This window comes from Durio zibethinus, chromosome 14 (genome assembly GCF_047325235.1).
Source record: "Durio zibethinus cultivar Kanyao isolate XHJ-2024 chromosome 14, ASM4732523v1, whole genome shotgun sequence".
In the NCBI taxonomy this organism is placed as follows: Eukaryota; Viridiplantae; Streptophyta; class Magnoliopsida; order Malvales; family Malvaceae; genus Durio; species Durio zibethinus.
Window position 1 is genome coordinate 8,047,707 of NC_143175.1, and position 17,818 is coordinate 8,065,524.

The window sequence follows — 17,818 nt, forward strand, 5'->3', positions numbered from 1 at the left end:
AATTGATAACTAAAATTTACACTTTTTGAAATTTAATTCAAGTTATTATGAATTTTGATTGAATTATTTTTTGGTTGGATAATTTTGGATTCAATAATTTGAATTTTATATCATTTTAAGTTGAGATTATCTCAAGTTCGAACAATTTGGTTTGAGTTTTCTCAAATGAGAGCATTTCATTTTTGGGACAATTCAAATTTAAATAGATTTACCTTCTACCTCTTGGCCTAATGGCTAAAAGGCTTCAAAAAAGGCATGTGGGCATGGGTTCTAACCTCACCATCCCCTATTCCCTTGTAAAGTCTTTGCCCTTCCTATTAACAAAAATTTTTTTTAATAGATTCATGTTTAAAAATTTTTAAATTGGTTATCAGGTTTGAATTCATTATACTACCTTTTTATACCTTTTCAGTTCTAATGTCCTAAACATACATTCTCATCTTATATGTTTGCTCATTTGTCCATTTAGCCTATCTATAGCAACTGGTTGATGATATTAGCTTGGCTTGTTGCAGGAAATAAAGTTGATGTAATTGATTAGATACCAAAAAAAGTCTTAACTCTAATGTCATAAACATAACATATTGTCTTAAAGGATCATTTACCTTAGTTGTAGTGAACATGTTAGTGGATATCTTTTGCCATAGGAGGTTGAGGTTAATGTAATTGAAAGGATGTTGGAAGGGTGTTTGACAATTGAGTCACATTACAAATAAGAATGTTCATAGCATCAAGTATAACTTTGCCTATGCAACAATTGATGTTGGTTCGCATTAAAGCCTACATTATCAAGTTTAGCTTAACTAACTACTTCATGTTACTTATCTCCTCAACTAGTTGAACATCTTCAACGAGATTTTATGAATTTCCTCTTTTTGCCTCACTTTCATATTGGAGTTCATCATCGACAAATTGATTTCTTCTTCGTGGCATGATTTTCCAAAATCTATTTCATTGGTCATTGTAAACACCTCATTTAGTTAGGGATTGAAATCGATAGGGCACGATTTGATCTTAAGCCTAAATGTCTAATTTTTGTTCATTTTGATATTAGTGTTTATCTTCACTTCTTTGAGGATTTTAATTGTAGCTTTATTATTATCCATTGGTTGAATTCCATTTGGAAACTAAAATCAAGGTGATTAAAAGTTTAAGATTGAGTTAATGATGATAAAGTGATGTTAGCTTTGAATTGATCTTTATTTTGAAATGACAAAATATTAAGCTAAATAAACTTGATCAAGATTTTGAAAAAGATTTACTTAGTACATATTCTTAAGTTTTATATTTTGGTTCTAAATAAATAATATGTTTTTCAAAGTATAAACAAACCTTTCTTTGTTTTCATATTTCTCAAACAAATCTATCTTTAAAGACTATTTATTTGAGCTTAAATGAAAGTCCAATTGTTGTTTTTAAAGTGAACTTATTCATTTTGGACTTAATACAGTTTTGATGATATTGGTTTTGAGAAATAGATTAACTTAAAGAAAGTTGTTTTACAAGAACAAAGTTTTTCAACATTGAACTTGTTTTATTTTTTTTTGTATTAATACACAAAGTTTTAATATTTAAATTTTACATGGTTGGAAAGCTTTTTAAGTCTACTTTCTAATGGATTAAACAAAATCTAAATCTAAATTTTCTAAAAAAAGATTTTAAATTTTTATTAGACACTCTATAATTGTCTAAAAACTACCATAATAGGTAGATTTGAAATTTTGTTATAATTCTTATACAATGAATTAGTGATGAATTTTTTATGGATAGAAAGCCCTTTAAGTCTAGTTTCTAAATCTTCAAATGGTTTGTGATTTGGATTTGTAAAATTTAGGATATGATCAAATTAGTGAGTAGAGTGTAAAATAGGATACAACATAGTAGCTTGACCAAATGATCCCCTGGGTTATAGGATCGATCCCCTAGCTAAACCAACCAATCAGGTCCCTTACCTAATAGATTGGGTCATGTTTTTCAAGTGAAAAATGACAAAAAACTTGAACCAATCGATCTTTTCATGGAAGGGATCGATCTGGCCTTGGTAAAAACTCTCTAACGACTAATTTTTCATGCTTCCAACAGGCATTTCTTCTTCCAAACCTTTTCCAACGGCTAGTTCTTCAATTTCTATATATATTGGCCACTCCAACACACTAAAGAGGTTAATGAATCAAGAGAACAAGATCAAACAAGCTATATATTCATTCTTTCAAGAGTTTTAGAGCTTTAAAGTCTATATCTTTATATTTATTGTACCCAAATCATATTTATTCTTCATTCATCATATTTCTTTATACTTCAGTAGGCAAACACTTAATCTTTGAGAGGTGTTTTATGTTTGCATTTTTATTAAGTAACTTTGTAATGAGGAAGTGAGACATCCTCTTAAATTTATGAGATTGAGAGATTACTGCTTAGCTTAAAAAATAGATAGTAAAGGTTTTTATCTTAAGCCTTAAAGAGAAAAAGATAGGGTTGTAATTTTAATTCAAGAATAGTATATTAAAGCCTTGATGTAGATAACCAAGAGAGAAGACATAGGTATCTTGTGAAGAAAGAATGAAACTCTATAAATCTTTGTGTTTGATTTCTCTATCCATATCTCTTTATTTTGATTATAGTTTATATTTACTTATAATTCATCAATTTATTGTTATTCGTATCGTATTTTAATATTATTTTTAATTTTCCTTTTAATCATTTTGAAATCATTGTTTAAGAAGAATTTAGAGAAATCTAATTCATTCCTTTTTGGATTACCATATCACTTATAAAATTAAAAATTGGTATCAAAGCTTTAGTATCTTTTTATAGGTTTAACCTCCTTGAGTAAATATCTTATGGCTCAATCTAGGTCCAAGATGGTGAGAAAGTTCTCAAAGCCCCTATGTTTGATAAATTTAAATTTTATGAATGGAGAAAAATGATGAAGATGTTCATAATGATCCAAGATTTTAGAGTTTGAAATGTGGTTAAAAAAGGGCTTGAAATTTCTTCTAAAGATGCAAACTACATGAAGCAAATAATGGATGATGCAATGGCCAAGTGCATTCTCTATGGAGCTCTTGACTCCCACAACTTCAACTTGGTCTCAAATTACTCCACCTCAAATGAGATATGGAGAAAGTTGGATGAGCCACATGAAAGATAAACTTTCAACCAACATGCATCATGTCTCATGGCTATTGAGGAACCAAAGGTAACCTCTAACTCTTATGATTCAAACTCTTATACTTTTGATGAGTTACAAGATGCTTACAATGATTTAGTAATTGAGTTTAAAAATATGCATTTGAAACATAAGAAAATGATTTCAAAATTAAAAGTTGAAAATGATATGAGCCACATGAAAGCCAAACTTTCAACCAACATGCATCATGTCTCATGGCTATTGAGGAACCAAAGGTAACCTTTAACTCTTGTGATTCAAACTCTTATACTTTTGATGAGTTACAAGATGCTTACAATGATTTAGTAATTGAGTTTAAAAATATGCATTTGAAACATAAGAAAATGATTTCAAAATTAAAAGTTGAAAATGAATTTTTAATGAATACAAAGAATGATTTGGAAAAACAAAATGAAAAGTTGAAAATGAATTTAGAAACTTCTTTAAATAGAAATGAATTTTTAGAAAAAGATTTGATTTGAAAAAGAAATTTAATGATTTGATGAATGAAAAATAAATCTTTTGAAGAATTCATTTAGTACTAAAATGATTAGATGTAATTTTTATAATTTTCATGATACACTATACATACTTGTCCCATAAAAAAAAGTTTCATTTAGAATTAGGCAAGTATGGATTCCAAAAAGAATAAAAGACTTGGTGACTAACTTTCAAGGACCCAAAGCAATTTGGTTACCAAAAATCAAATGAAAAATATCTTTTGTAGGTGTGCTAAAGCAAGAAGCTACAACATGAGATTGAAGATTGAATACTCTAGACACATAATGGAGATGAGTAACCTCTAAATTTTTATTTTAAGTGAATATGAAATTGATTACCTATTCTTGTTAGACATAGAGTGCTTAATGGATATTGGTACATGCTTTGTTGATATATTTTAAATATACCCATTTTATTTTATATATGTAAGCTTGAATTGTGTATGCAGTTTTTTTGTATAATTTTAATATATTCCTCATGCTTGTTAATATTGTGTTTAACATATATTTGCTTAAGATACATTTTTAAGAGAATTCATGAATGCTCTAATAAATTATGGGATTACATGTAAATGCTCTTGATATTGAGATTGCATGAATGATCTTGATATTTTGATATTATTTGTGAAATTAACATTCTTGAGAACTTAGGCTTATGCATGATTGTGTATATGAATATTGGCTATTGATGATATCATGCATGCTTTATGAAATTATTATTGGTGCTTGATGTGATAGATTATGTGCTAAATTATTTTTATATTTATGCATAGACTTAGGGAGAGCACTCAAAGCTTAATGATTTTGAGACTTTATGTTTTGCTTTGAAAATTATTTTTGCTAAGTCAAGCCTTAAAATATAAAATTTTATTTTAGCAAGTTTTTAATTGTAAAATAATTTGAATATCTTGAATTCAATTATTTAAACATGTTCAAACAATGAAACTTGATTAACTTGCAATGGTTTTTATTTTTCATATTGTTACATACAATTTTAAAGGATTTTAGAGCTTAAAAGATCAAATCTTTTTTTTTGAACATTTATGGGCAAAAAAACCATTTGGACTTTCTCATAGTGTGATATAAAACTTGTCTAAATAGTTTGAAGAGCTTAGTGTGAGTTTAAACATATTTGCCCATCTTAATAGCCATTTTCAAGCAAATATGAGCTTAAGAGTTAACTTTTTTATTTTCTTATTTCTAATGCCAAACGACCACTTGAACAACTTTGTTTCATCTTTTGAAATTTGTTAAAATGATTCAAGATGGTTAAAAATGAGCTTGACTAGTTATGAGATTTATTAAAGTTTTTTTCAAGCAAAAATGAGCTTCACAATATCAAAAATAAAAATCTTGAAAATATTAAGCTTTGAATAATTTATTATATTGTATTTTGCATAAATATATTTGTTTGAATGATTTTGGCACGATGAATATGATTTTGTGATTTTTATACATATTGATTTATGATTGTTAAACATACTTATATAACCATGTTGATTAAAATTACTCAATTTGTTGATAGTGTGAAATATTTTTTAAACTTGATTGTTATATTCTAAATTGTTATAACTCTTGATTTGTGAATTGATAAACATCTTGTGCTTAAAAGTTATATATTAATTCTTTGTTCATCTATATTTTTGGTCAAGATATATGCTCAATGATGATTAGTTCAACTTGACCTTAATACTTGTAATTTGAAAGTGCTTAAATTTGTTATCTTTTGATTTTAAAAATGTTCTTAAATATATTTGCTCTTGTGCTAAATTGATTTATTAATTTTATGAAATATATTAGAACTTATGCCTAATTGACTTATCTTTTGGTTTGAAATTAAGTATTGATGAACTAATTGTGTTTAATGATATGTGTTGTTAGTTCATCTATTGTTCTTGTCAAGTGTGTGCATATATGATAAATATGATTTTTTTTGCCTTGACATGGTTGCAATATGACTTAAGTAAATGATTTTCTTATAATGCTTATTTTTAGCTTAAGTCATTGTTAATTATGGCCTATAATTTGTGTAAACATATTTATACTTTTACGCTAAAATTTTCTTAAATATGTTTTTCATGATAAATATGTCTTCTTTGAGTCTTTAGTTTTTATATGACCTAAAATTTATTTTGACATATTCTTTGGTGATTTTTTGAATATACATGAATATTAAATATGTCTATTTTGTGTTCATGAATGATCTAAAAGGTTTGATTTTTGCACATTACATAAGAACTTTTGCTTTAGTACCATTTTTGTGCTATTTGATTTTTAAATTGATATATGGCTTCTAGCTTAAGTATATATCTTCATTGCAATTGGTAACTTGTGCTCAGTGAGTAAATTTTTTTTTGCCTATAATGACTTAGAACATGGAGTTGTTTTTTAACAATTGATATACTTTTTATCAATTGATTTTCTTAATGTTATTAATGAACATTTTTTTTTCAAGAATATTCTCTAAATCTATGCTAAGAGAACTTGAAATGAGCATGAATGAGTTTACATTTTTTAAATTTCAAATGAAACAAGCAAAGCAAGTCATCTTCATCAATCAAGTCCAAGTATATCAAAGACTAGCTCAAATGATGTGAAATGGAGGATTCAAAGCCTCATTCAACTACAACGAGCACAACAACATAACTTGATAAAGATAAAGGTAATTGTATTGAATTTATGTTATATGCCTATGATTTATAATGTTTAATGCATGATTTGATAAATGCTTGCTTTGATTGTGTGCAAAAATGAGATGTTGTGGTAGAACATATGAACACATTGCACAAATTAATCTCTAAGCCGCTTGGTAGATATTGTTCTAATATGTTTGAAAGCTTGAATTGATTAACTCAACTTCATTAATATTCATGCCTAGTTCTTGATTACTTTGATTAATAGTTTTTATTGCATGAATATTTGTTTGAATCTTTGATCGTGTTCACTAATTAAGAATATTGACATAGCTTATATCATATTATATCTAAATGTTTGTATCTTTATTGGTATATTGCTATATGTGATTTGAAATGGTTTTACATATGCTTGTATGATTTTGATTGAAATATATATTTAGATACTTGCATATGTTTAGATTAAGTTCATTGCTATGCATTGAAATAATTTGAAATATATTTGAATAATTACACTTTTATTATTTTTTTGCTATAGCATATGTGCTCATCATGTTTGAAAAATGCTTGAATAATCTTTGTTATGACATGATGATAATTGAACCTTGTTACTCATTAGTATTCATGCTTTATTAAATACATATGAACTTTTGATTCTTTTTTGGATAGGATAGCTTATGAAATATTACTATTATCATTTATGCATGTATTGAATGAATCTTTCATATGCTTGAAGTATGTGTGCTTTATGAAAATTATTGAATAAAATTGTTAACAATTGGTATCAAAATTGCTAAATAAATTTTTTTTAACTTTCATAGACACTTGTTTATGTACCTATCCTTAATATAGCTTATACCTTTCATTCAAAATTATGTGTGCCTTAAATTGATTAATCCTTATTTTGAAAAGGAGAAAAAAATCTTATAATACAATTTTGCTTGATTTGTTTTGTGATAACAATTGGTATGCTTTGTGATAACATATCTTTAACAATTGGTATGAGCTTGTATGCATATGCTTGAATTTATACTTAATTGTTATTGATGTTTTAGGTTCTAAATTACATCTTATCCTAACATGATTTATGAGTAGATTGCATATCATTCATTATCCTTTGCTCATAAATTTAATGTAGTAAGTTTAATGACTTGTGCCACAATGCTAAAATTGGATACACTTATACTTTTGTGCTTGAATACATGTATGCAAATTTCATTGTACATATTACACTTAATTACATGCATTCAAAATACTCTTGATATTATTAGTATCAAGCACTTTGTCCCATACCTTGAATTGATCTCTTTTTCTTTTGAAATGACAAAAAAGGGGAGAGAGTTTATAGCAATTGATATAGAAGCTTAAACATTTGGTATAAAAAACATAAACAAAAATGAAGAGAAATTTTTTATGAATATATTTGTTAATAATGCCTCTTTGTGTTTATTTGCTCATGCATTTTTGTTATGACAAAAAAAAAGAGAAATGTCATTTGGACAAATTTGCTTGTGCTTGACATGCATATGTTTGATTGTGCTTATTTCATATATTTGACAAACATATGTTTGTTGAGTTGTGTTGGATTAGGATGCATAAATTGAAGGAGAGTTTTGCCATGCATTGTTTAAGGGAGAGTTTTTCAAAATGTTTTTTCAAAATCTTAAATGTTTTAAAGAAAGTTTTTCATCAAGAAAATTTATCTTTAAGTTTTGTCATATCAAAAGGAAAGAAATTGTTAGCCTTGAATTGATCTTTATTTTGAAATAACAAAACATTAAGCTAAATAAACTTGATCAAGATTTTGAAAAATATTTACTTAGTACATGTTCTTAAGTTTTATATTTTAGTACTAAATAAATAATATGTTTTTCAAAGTATAAACAAACCTTTCTTTGTTTTCATATTTCTCAAATTAAATCTATCTTTAAAGATTATTTGTTTGAGCTTAAATGAAAATCCAATTGTTATTTTTAAAGTGAACTTATTCATTTTGGACTTAATACAATTTTGATAATATTGGTTTTGAGAAATAGATTAACTTAAGAAAGTTGTTTTACAAGAACAAAGTTTTCCAATATTGAACTTATTTTATTTTTTTTGTATTAATTTACAAAGTTTAATATTTGAATTTTATATGGTTGGAAAGCTCTTTGAGTCTACTTTCTAATGGATCAAGCAAAATTAAAATCCAAATTTTCTATGAAAAGATTTTAAATTTTTACTAGATACTTTATAGTTGTCTAAAAATTACACAAAGGGTAAATTTAAAAATTTACTATAATTCTTATACAATGAATAAGGTGATTAATTTTCAATGATAGAAAACTCTTTAAGTCTAGTTTCTAAATCTTCAAACGGTTTGTGATTTGGATTTGTATAACTCAAGATATGATCAAATTAGTGAGTAGAGTGCAAAACAGGATACAATAGAGTAGTTTGACCGGATTGATCCCTTGGGTTACAGGATTGATCCCCTAGCTAAACCAATCGATTGGGTCCCTTACATGATCGATTGGGTAATTTTTTCAAGTGGAAAATGGCATAAAACTTGAACCAATCAATCCCCTCACAGAAGGGATCGATCGAGTCTGGGCAAAAACTCTCCAACAACTAGTTTTTCATGCTTCCAACGGGCATTTCTTCTTCCAAATCTTCCCCAACAGCTAGTTTTTCAATTTCTCTATTTATTAGCCACTCCAACACACCAAAGAGATTGATGAATTAAGAGAGTAAGATCAAACAAGCCATATATTCATTCTCTTAAGTGTTTTAGAGCTTTAAAGTCTATATCTTTGTATTTATTGTATCTAAATCATATTTGTTCTTCATTCATCATATTTTTTTGTACTTCATTAGGCAAACACTTAGTCTTTGAGAGGTGTTTTATATTTTTATTTTTATTAAGTGACTTTATAATCAAAAGGTGAGACATTTTCTTAAATTTATGAGATTGAGAGGTTACTACTTAGCTTAAAAAATATATAGTGTAAGGTTTCTATCTTAAACCTTAAAAAGAAAAAGATAGGGTTGTAATTTTAATTCAAAAATAGTGAATTGAAGTTTTAGTGTGGACAACCAATAGAGAGGACATAGGTGCATTGTAAAGAAAGATCGAACCTCTATAAATCTTTTTGTTTAATTTATCTATCTCTATCTTTTTATGTTGATTATAGTTTATATTTGCTTATAGTTCATCAATTTATTGTTATTCACATCATATTTTGATATTATTTTTAATTTTTTATTCAATCACTTTGAAATCATTGTTTGAAAAGAATTTAGAGAAATTCAATTGACTTCCTTCTTGGATCACCATTTTACCTATAAAGCTAACAAGTGATAAACTTTTTTTTTTATCTAAAACTCTATCACAGTTGGAACTCAGTGCCTATAATTAGCCTTGTTAATCATCAAATAGGGGAAAATCAGAGAAGAAGCAAAAACAGATGGGGGTTTTCGACTTAGTTTTCTAGTTTCATTTTGGGTTTTCCAAACATAAGGAAAAAAAAGAAAAAAACAACAACTTGGCAATGAAGTCTCCCACATACCATCATTGCCAATGTCAAAAGGCTTGCTACCACTACCCACACCAAAACACCTTCGAAGGCCATAAAGTAAAAATAATAACCACCCACTGTCAACAATTCGACATACATTAACCCCACACTGAACCCAGAGAATTCAATAAAAACGCAAAAACATAACAAACCAAAACATTATCATAAGTAAAATACTTGAGAAACTCGACAAATAATACATACAATCGCAAACTCATAGTCAACAAAACAAAGGTGAAATACAAGTCTTTGGTTATGAAATTGTTAGGGATTTTATGATACAAAAAGAGATTAAGCAAAGCATAAAAGTAAACAGAAGATAGAAATCAACAGCGAAAGGAACAACTACAGTGATTGAAATATGGTTAGCGTGGTTTTTGAGAGATCTAAATAGTGAAAAAAGAGAGGATGATGAGTGAAACAATATACTAAAAACTCAAGACAATCAGATAGTGAGAAAAGGCTAAAATGGTAGTGGAAAAGTCAGTTTCGACTTTAGATTTAAGAAATTAGGGGATGATTTTCTAGAATCTGACCCTAGATTCGACGAAGAAGTTAAAAAAGGGCTATTGGTGAAATTTGAGTGTCAATAAAGGTCAACCAATGATAGCAACAGGGGCATGTGACAGTGAAAGTGATAGAGGGTAGCCAATTTTTAGGTTTCCTGGTTGGTGTTCTTGGCTTTGTTGAATGTTTAAAGAGGAGTTAAAGAAAATAAAAGTGTAAAGAGAGAATAATAAAGTGAAAAATGGTAGGAAAACAAAGAAAATAGGCTTTTATATAGTAAAAAAAATGACACCCTTTTAGCAAAAGAAATCAAGTTGCCTTTGACCTACTCCAAGGGTTTGTGCCTTGATCAGTACCATGACCTGACTCAAGCGTGACCCACTTCCCTTGTTAGTCACCAAGTCAAGCTGAGCCACAGGTCACCAAACCAATGTTGCTAAGTGACCTTTCAGTCTAGAGCCAAGCTAAGCCACTTTGATCGAGTCAAGTTGTTGACTAGTTGTTTTTGGTATTATTTATCTATTTTGTAAATTATGGATGTTTAATTAGATAAAATAAAAAATTAAAATTAATCCTACCAAATTATTGAAGAATTTAAATTTCAAAATTAGAAAGTTTTAACGATTTTTCTTTAAACAAAGTCATAAATAAATTTTCAAATAAAAATCTTACCAAACTATTGAGATGTACATTAAAATAAAATCTTACCAAATAATTAAAAGATTTTATTAATTTTGAAACAATTAATTTCTTGAAAAATATATTAATGAATTTGACAATGAAGCATTTTCATAGTGGGATATTAGTCTTTATTAATACTATGAGAAAACTTTCTTAAATTGCTACCAAACTATGCAGTAATTTTAAGATTAATTTTTAATATTAAATTTACTTGGTAAAATTACAAATATGTTTTAAGGTGTATATAACATGAAATCAATTGATACTATCCTTTGGATTGGCATTGTAAAGGTATTATAACTTTTCTCATGCATAACTGTACTTTTAGACTTAGTGATGGTTTTGTAATCTAGAATCTATCTTTTAAAGATACCTATGCTAAGCTTAGGATCTCTATTTAAAAGGAGACAGATTCAGTTAAGTGACCAATAACATCTAAGCAAAAAAAATTGACGATGACTCTTTTTATTATGTCTAGCAATAAATTTACGAATTTATACATTATGATAGTCATGTCAATTTTGTTGGTTGATTCTTTTAGAAAAACCATACAACATTTCAATTAGTCAAAGCAACTAAAGGGTTCTCATTCTTGATACCTCCAACAAAAGTGTGAATAGATGTAATGAAAAAGAAAGCTAGGATAATTTTCTACTTAGAACAACTAAAAGTATGAACAATAAAAGTAAAGATAAATGTACTGAAAGATGAAGATAAAGTACCATAAAGTAAAGATAATTAAAATTGCATTATGTTTATGATTTTTAGAACCTGTTTTACATATTCAACACTTATATTTATACTTATATAAATGACAAGGAAGACAAAAACTCTAGGGAGTTCCTAAGTTTAGCTAACTATTACCCATTAACCTCTCTATCTTCACAATCATAGATGACAATTGTTCCTCTTAATTTTCTCTATATATGAGCCATTAAGTCAAGCTCTCTAGAATATCTTAATGGTAAAATTAACTTATGAACCCTGACACTTAGTTTGGGCTTAATGTCACTATTGTATGTAGATATGTAGCTATTGTATTCGTTTTTATTGGTTTCATTGCTCTTCATATAGTACTGAAATAATTTTAGTAGGCAAAATAAAATATATACAATCTTAAAATTAATTTTAAACAAAAAATCTACTTTTATTTCATAAAAAAATTGTAAAATTGTTTGTCCACATTATCATTAGGGGTAAATAGAGTTTTTAACAAACCGTTTTTGAACATTTTTTATTTTGTTCATTAATTTTCATTTCATTTATTGCACTTAACAAGCGATCTTAAACAACATTTTTATATTCGTTTATTAAACACAAATATGAGTCTATTTGATTCATTTATATTCATGAACAAACTCATTCAATGATAGTTTAAAACTTGTTCATATATGGATTGTTTATATTTATTTATTGTTCGATAATAATAATAACAATATTAGATGTTTACCCTTTACCTTAATCTTTTATCTTAATATTATTACATGTTTGATTATGATTTATTTATTGTTCATGAATATATTCATTTAATATTCATGAACGAGTTTGTTTAGTTTAAATAAGCTGAACACAAATCGTTTTCAAACATCCTACCATTTAAATGAATCGAGCTCTAACAATATGTATAATTTTCTTATCAAACACGAATCAATCCCAAATAATCCTAAAAATAAACGGACAAACTATGAACATATATTCCTTCATTCATATTCAATTTGTTTACACCTTAATTATTATTACTAGAGGTGGAAAATAAGTGGGTTGGGTCAAGTCTAGATTAGTTTAATTTGAGTCAAATTATTTTGAGTTAAGGAAAAATTGGATCATTATGGGTTAGACGAATTTTGAGTTCGAATTATTTTAGATTCGAGTCAATTTAGGTCTTGTGTTATTAGGGTTTAACATTCAAGTTATTCATGTTCGATTTGTTTATTTATAAAATCAAGTAAATATAATTAGATTATATAAAAATTAAAATGTCAAAGTTAAATGATTTAAAAGTAATTTGCTAATAATATAAAATATTACATTAAATATAAAATTAACTTTGTTCATAATAAAAAATTATTAATGTTCTTTTATTGATATTTAATATTTATTTTTAATATTTCATCATTAATTATTAATTTATTATTGGTGCTTCTTATTAATATTTTATAAAATTATTTTCATCCATATTACTCATTGGTAATAAATTGAAAATGGACAAATAAATAGATAATTTCAAAAAAACTTACCATCAAAGTCATTATTAAAGAACATGATAATGTAAAAAAAAAAAGTATTATTGGTATTGATTACTTAATTGGTTGGTTATTGTAATAATTCTAGATTGGCTCTTTCAAAATTTTATTTATGGTTGAATAAAGATGAATGCCTTACAGAAGTGAACATTTAAGTTTAATCAAACTAAAAAAAATGTAACTCTCCTATCATTAGAAAAGAATTATATTCTTATCATAATATGATAGTTTGACCATTAATTATGGTATTTAAATATTTACTATTAAGTTCAAGTCATTTTAAGTTTGAGTTAGTATGAGTTTAGATCAATTCATATCCAAGTTAGATCGAATTCAAGTCAATTTGAATTCAAGTCTCCTTTTAGTTGGCACTTGTATCCATAAGTCCTCTTTTGTTAGCTAATTTTCCTTTATTAAACCAAAATAGTTGAGATCCTTAATTGAATTAAACCATAAGGCAAGTCTTTTTTTAAAAAAATTAATTATAGACAAGCCTTAAATCATAAAATTAACCAAAAGTTGGATCCTAAATTGTTAAAAGAATAATGTCATATTTGGTTCTTGAACTATACAAATTGTTTTTACGTAGCATCTCTATTTTTAAATTGTATAATATGGTACCTGTATTATCCTTTTATGTGTTAATTCGATGCTAAAGATTTACACTATTAACTAGAATAGTTGACATGACTATTGCCTAAGAAGATGATGACACATCATATTTTGTGTCATATCATTTTGCCATGTAATAAAAAAGGATGAAGTTGTATGCATTACATCCACATAAAGCACATGTGTCAATAACTTGGCAACCAAGTGTACAATAAACCTGCTCATGGGTTGGGCGACCTGTCTGAACCCAAAAGCCTACTTGAAATTTTGAAAGGTTTGGATATAAATATTAAGTCCGTTAAATGAACCTAAACAAATAAATGAGATCCTATAAAAAATAGAGTCGAGTTTGGGTTTCACTATTTAAGGCCCGACTCAGCTTGAAAATTAAAAAATATTTTTTATCATAATGGGACAAAGCCCATTTTCTTTATTTTTATAATGGATAAGGCACATTTGCTTTATTACTTATAATATGATGAAGCCTATTTCTTCTTTATACAAAACAATGATCCAATTTTAAATTGCATTCAACAAAATTAAATTGGACCCAAGCCCACATAACTTGTAAATTCAATTTAAATTAATTAAATTAGTTTAATTAATAATTTATAAAAAAATGAAAAAAAAAACTCTTTTTCCCAATTTTGAATACCAATAGTTTGGGCGGACTTGAACTTTTATATTACATATAGGAACGGGTTTGGGTAGAAAATAAGACCAAAAAAATCGAGTCAGATCAAAGCTAATCTTGCTTAAAATGCTAGAATATCATGTTATGATCGACTCGAACTCGGCTTAACTTGATCCATAAGTAGGTCTAGTGTATAGGTACTCCATCTTACAAATCTTTGCCATGTTATTGACATGTATGCTTCATTTTGATGTTACGTGTATAACTTATTAAAATTTTTGATGACTTTGCAAAATGGCATAACATAAAATGTCATGTGTCATTATCACATTGGACGATAACCATTTCAATTAACATATTTAATGGTGTTACTCTTGAGTATCAAATTAATGCATATAAAGATGATATTGATATCACTTTACACATTTTTAAAGTAAAAGTATCACATTGGAAAAAAATTTATAATACAAGAATATAAAATTATCCTTTATTAAAAAAAGTTAGCTAGATATAAGACTTAGTGTTGTATTGTAACAAAAGTAAGCTATAATACACACTTTGACCACCCATTTTTGGCAATTTTATCTTTCAACAATAATGACATTAGAATCTTATGTAATGTTTGATTTTCTTAATCAATTTAATGAATTTTGAAATTTTAATGGGTAATTTGCATCAAAATAAAAATTTGATGGCTTGATTTCACAAAATATATACCGGGTTAATTTTATGATAACTAAAAAATATTTATATATATATATACCGGGTCAAATTGGGATGGATTTACCTAAAACCCAATCTCAATCTCAATCAAATTCGAAACAACTTACAAGATTAGGTCAGATCAAAATTGGGTTGGTAAGTATATACCAAAGAAAAGTAATCTATTAATGAGAGTTATGCGACTTTAATTGAATTGATGATGTCCTCAAATTGCATTAAACTAAGGGTTTATTTGGATAGACGATAAGATTAATTTTAATGAAATTAAAAATAGTGGTGACAGTAAGATTAATTACTGTAGTGGTGAGATTGGATACTATAACGATGAGATTAAAATCAATGATGAAATATGTGTTTGAATGTAAATATAATGGTAACAGTGAGATAAAATATAATAAAAAAATTACTATTATAAACATTAGATTAAAATTTATATATAATAAATTTTATAATATATTTGGTATTTATAAAGTTAACAAATAATTGAAATTTAATATGATTGTTTTTATATCAAAATAATAATTATTTTTAGTTTAAAATAAAGTTTAAAAAAATAAAAGAATTAACAAAATGAAAAAAAAAAAAAAAAAAAGCTTGAGTGCACTGTAATTTCAAAAGTAAAAAAATAAAATAAAGTAGGGTCTTTTATGAAAATTAGAACTGCTGTGAGAATGAAAATTCTCACCTGACCCCCTTCCCTTCAGTGAAAATTTTGAGGCACAATAGAATCTTTTTTTTTTTAATCACACTGATAATGTGGCATTCAAACAATTTATTGCGGTGCAATTGCACCAAAAAAGAGAGTAAACGCTCTCAAACGGGACTCCGGCCTAATTCAAACGAAAAGATTTTTTATTCTCTGGATAGGTGTCAATAAAAAAGTTTTTTTTTGTTGTTTTGATTTTTTTTAAAAATGTTTTTTATTCAAATAATATTATCATAATTATTATTTTAAAAGAAAATATTATCATAATTATTAAAATATTAAAATTAGTTAGCATTAACAATATTAATATTAAAACATAATTATATATTTTTTAATGATATTCAGTATTGAAATATTATATTGATATTAATATTAATAATCTAAAATAAACTATTTTTTATATGAATTTTTTCAAAATATTTGAAATAAGATTATTATTCTTAAAATATTATTTCTATTAATATAATAATATTAAAAATAGTAATAATATTATTAAAATATTTATACTATTAAAATAATTACATTTTATACTGACAGTATTTATTATTAAATCTTAAGAAAAGTATTATTTATTTATATTTATTATTAAAATAGTATTATAAATGTATTTGTCAATAAAATATAAAAATGATATATTTTAAATTGAAAAATATTAAGAAATGAATAATAATATTCATATTACTAAAATAATATTATTATTATATTAAGTAATAAAATAATTAATATATTATTTACTAAAGTAAAATTTATCATTTCTTATTAAAATTATAATATAATACTATTTATTATTGAATATTAGAAATATTTATGTTTAACAATATACAAAATTAAAATATTAGAAAACTTTTAACATGAACATTTAATTAAAATTAATTAATAATATTTTAGTTAATATAATAATATTTCTGATTGAATTAAATTAACCCCAAACTTAAAATATATTCTAAGTTTAGCTTGAGTAAAACTATATGCACAAGATAAGTAAATTCTATTCATGGATTTTTTTTTTAAATTATCATTTTTTTTAATATTTAAAATTTTAATTTTTTATTGATTAATAAATCTTTTTTTATCAACCAATTAACTTTTAATCAAACACAAAAAATATATATATATATATATACAAATATTTTTTTTACCAAACAATCAGAGCCTAAGTAAAGGACTCTAAAGATCAACTGCCAGTATATGAGAATGAAATCTGTCACTTATAAAAGACGCAAACTTATTCCTTTACCCTCGTCAGGATGGGGAATTAGGCCCGCTGAGGCGCGATTACACTTTTTTTTAGTTCAAATCGTGGACCGTGATGATTTTAAGATATCATTGCTGAGGGACGTTAACCGCCAAAGACTAATCGGTGATAAAAAGTCCAGTTACAAAATTTCTTTCCCACCGCACCCCACAATCCCATTTTACCCATGAGTTTTGTTTTTATTTCCTTTTTGTAATTAAAGTTATAATTCTTTTTTTTTTGTTTTACCATTTTGATTTCTTATTTAGAAATTTTAAAATAATAACTTCATTGATTTAATATAATAAATTAATTTTATTATATATTAAATAAATTCAATTGTATAATAAATAACTAATATGTATTAATACTTTTATTAAATAAATTTTAAGATTTTAGATATTATAAATAATATTAAAATAATAAAAATAATTTATTAATATATTTTTAAAATAAAATTAATTAATTTTAATCTTACTAGTATAATAATTAATATTATCATGACAATAATCACTTTTATTTTTATCATTATTTTTAATCTTTTCAAAATTAAATTTACCAAACATCCAAAATTAAAATTAACACAGGTAAAGTGTAATTTACTTATCCTGGGCTT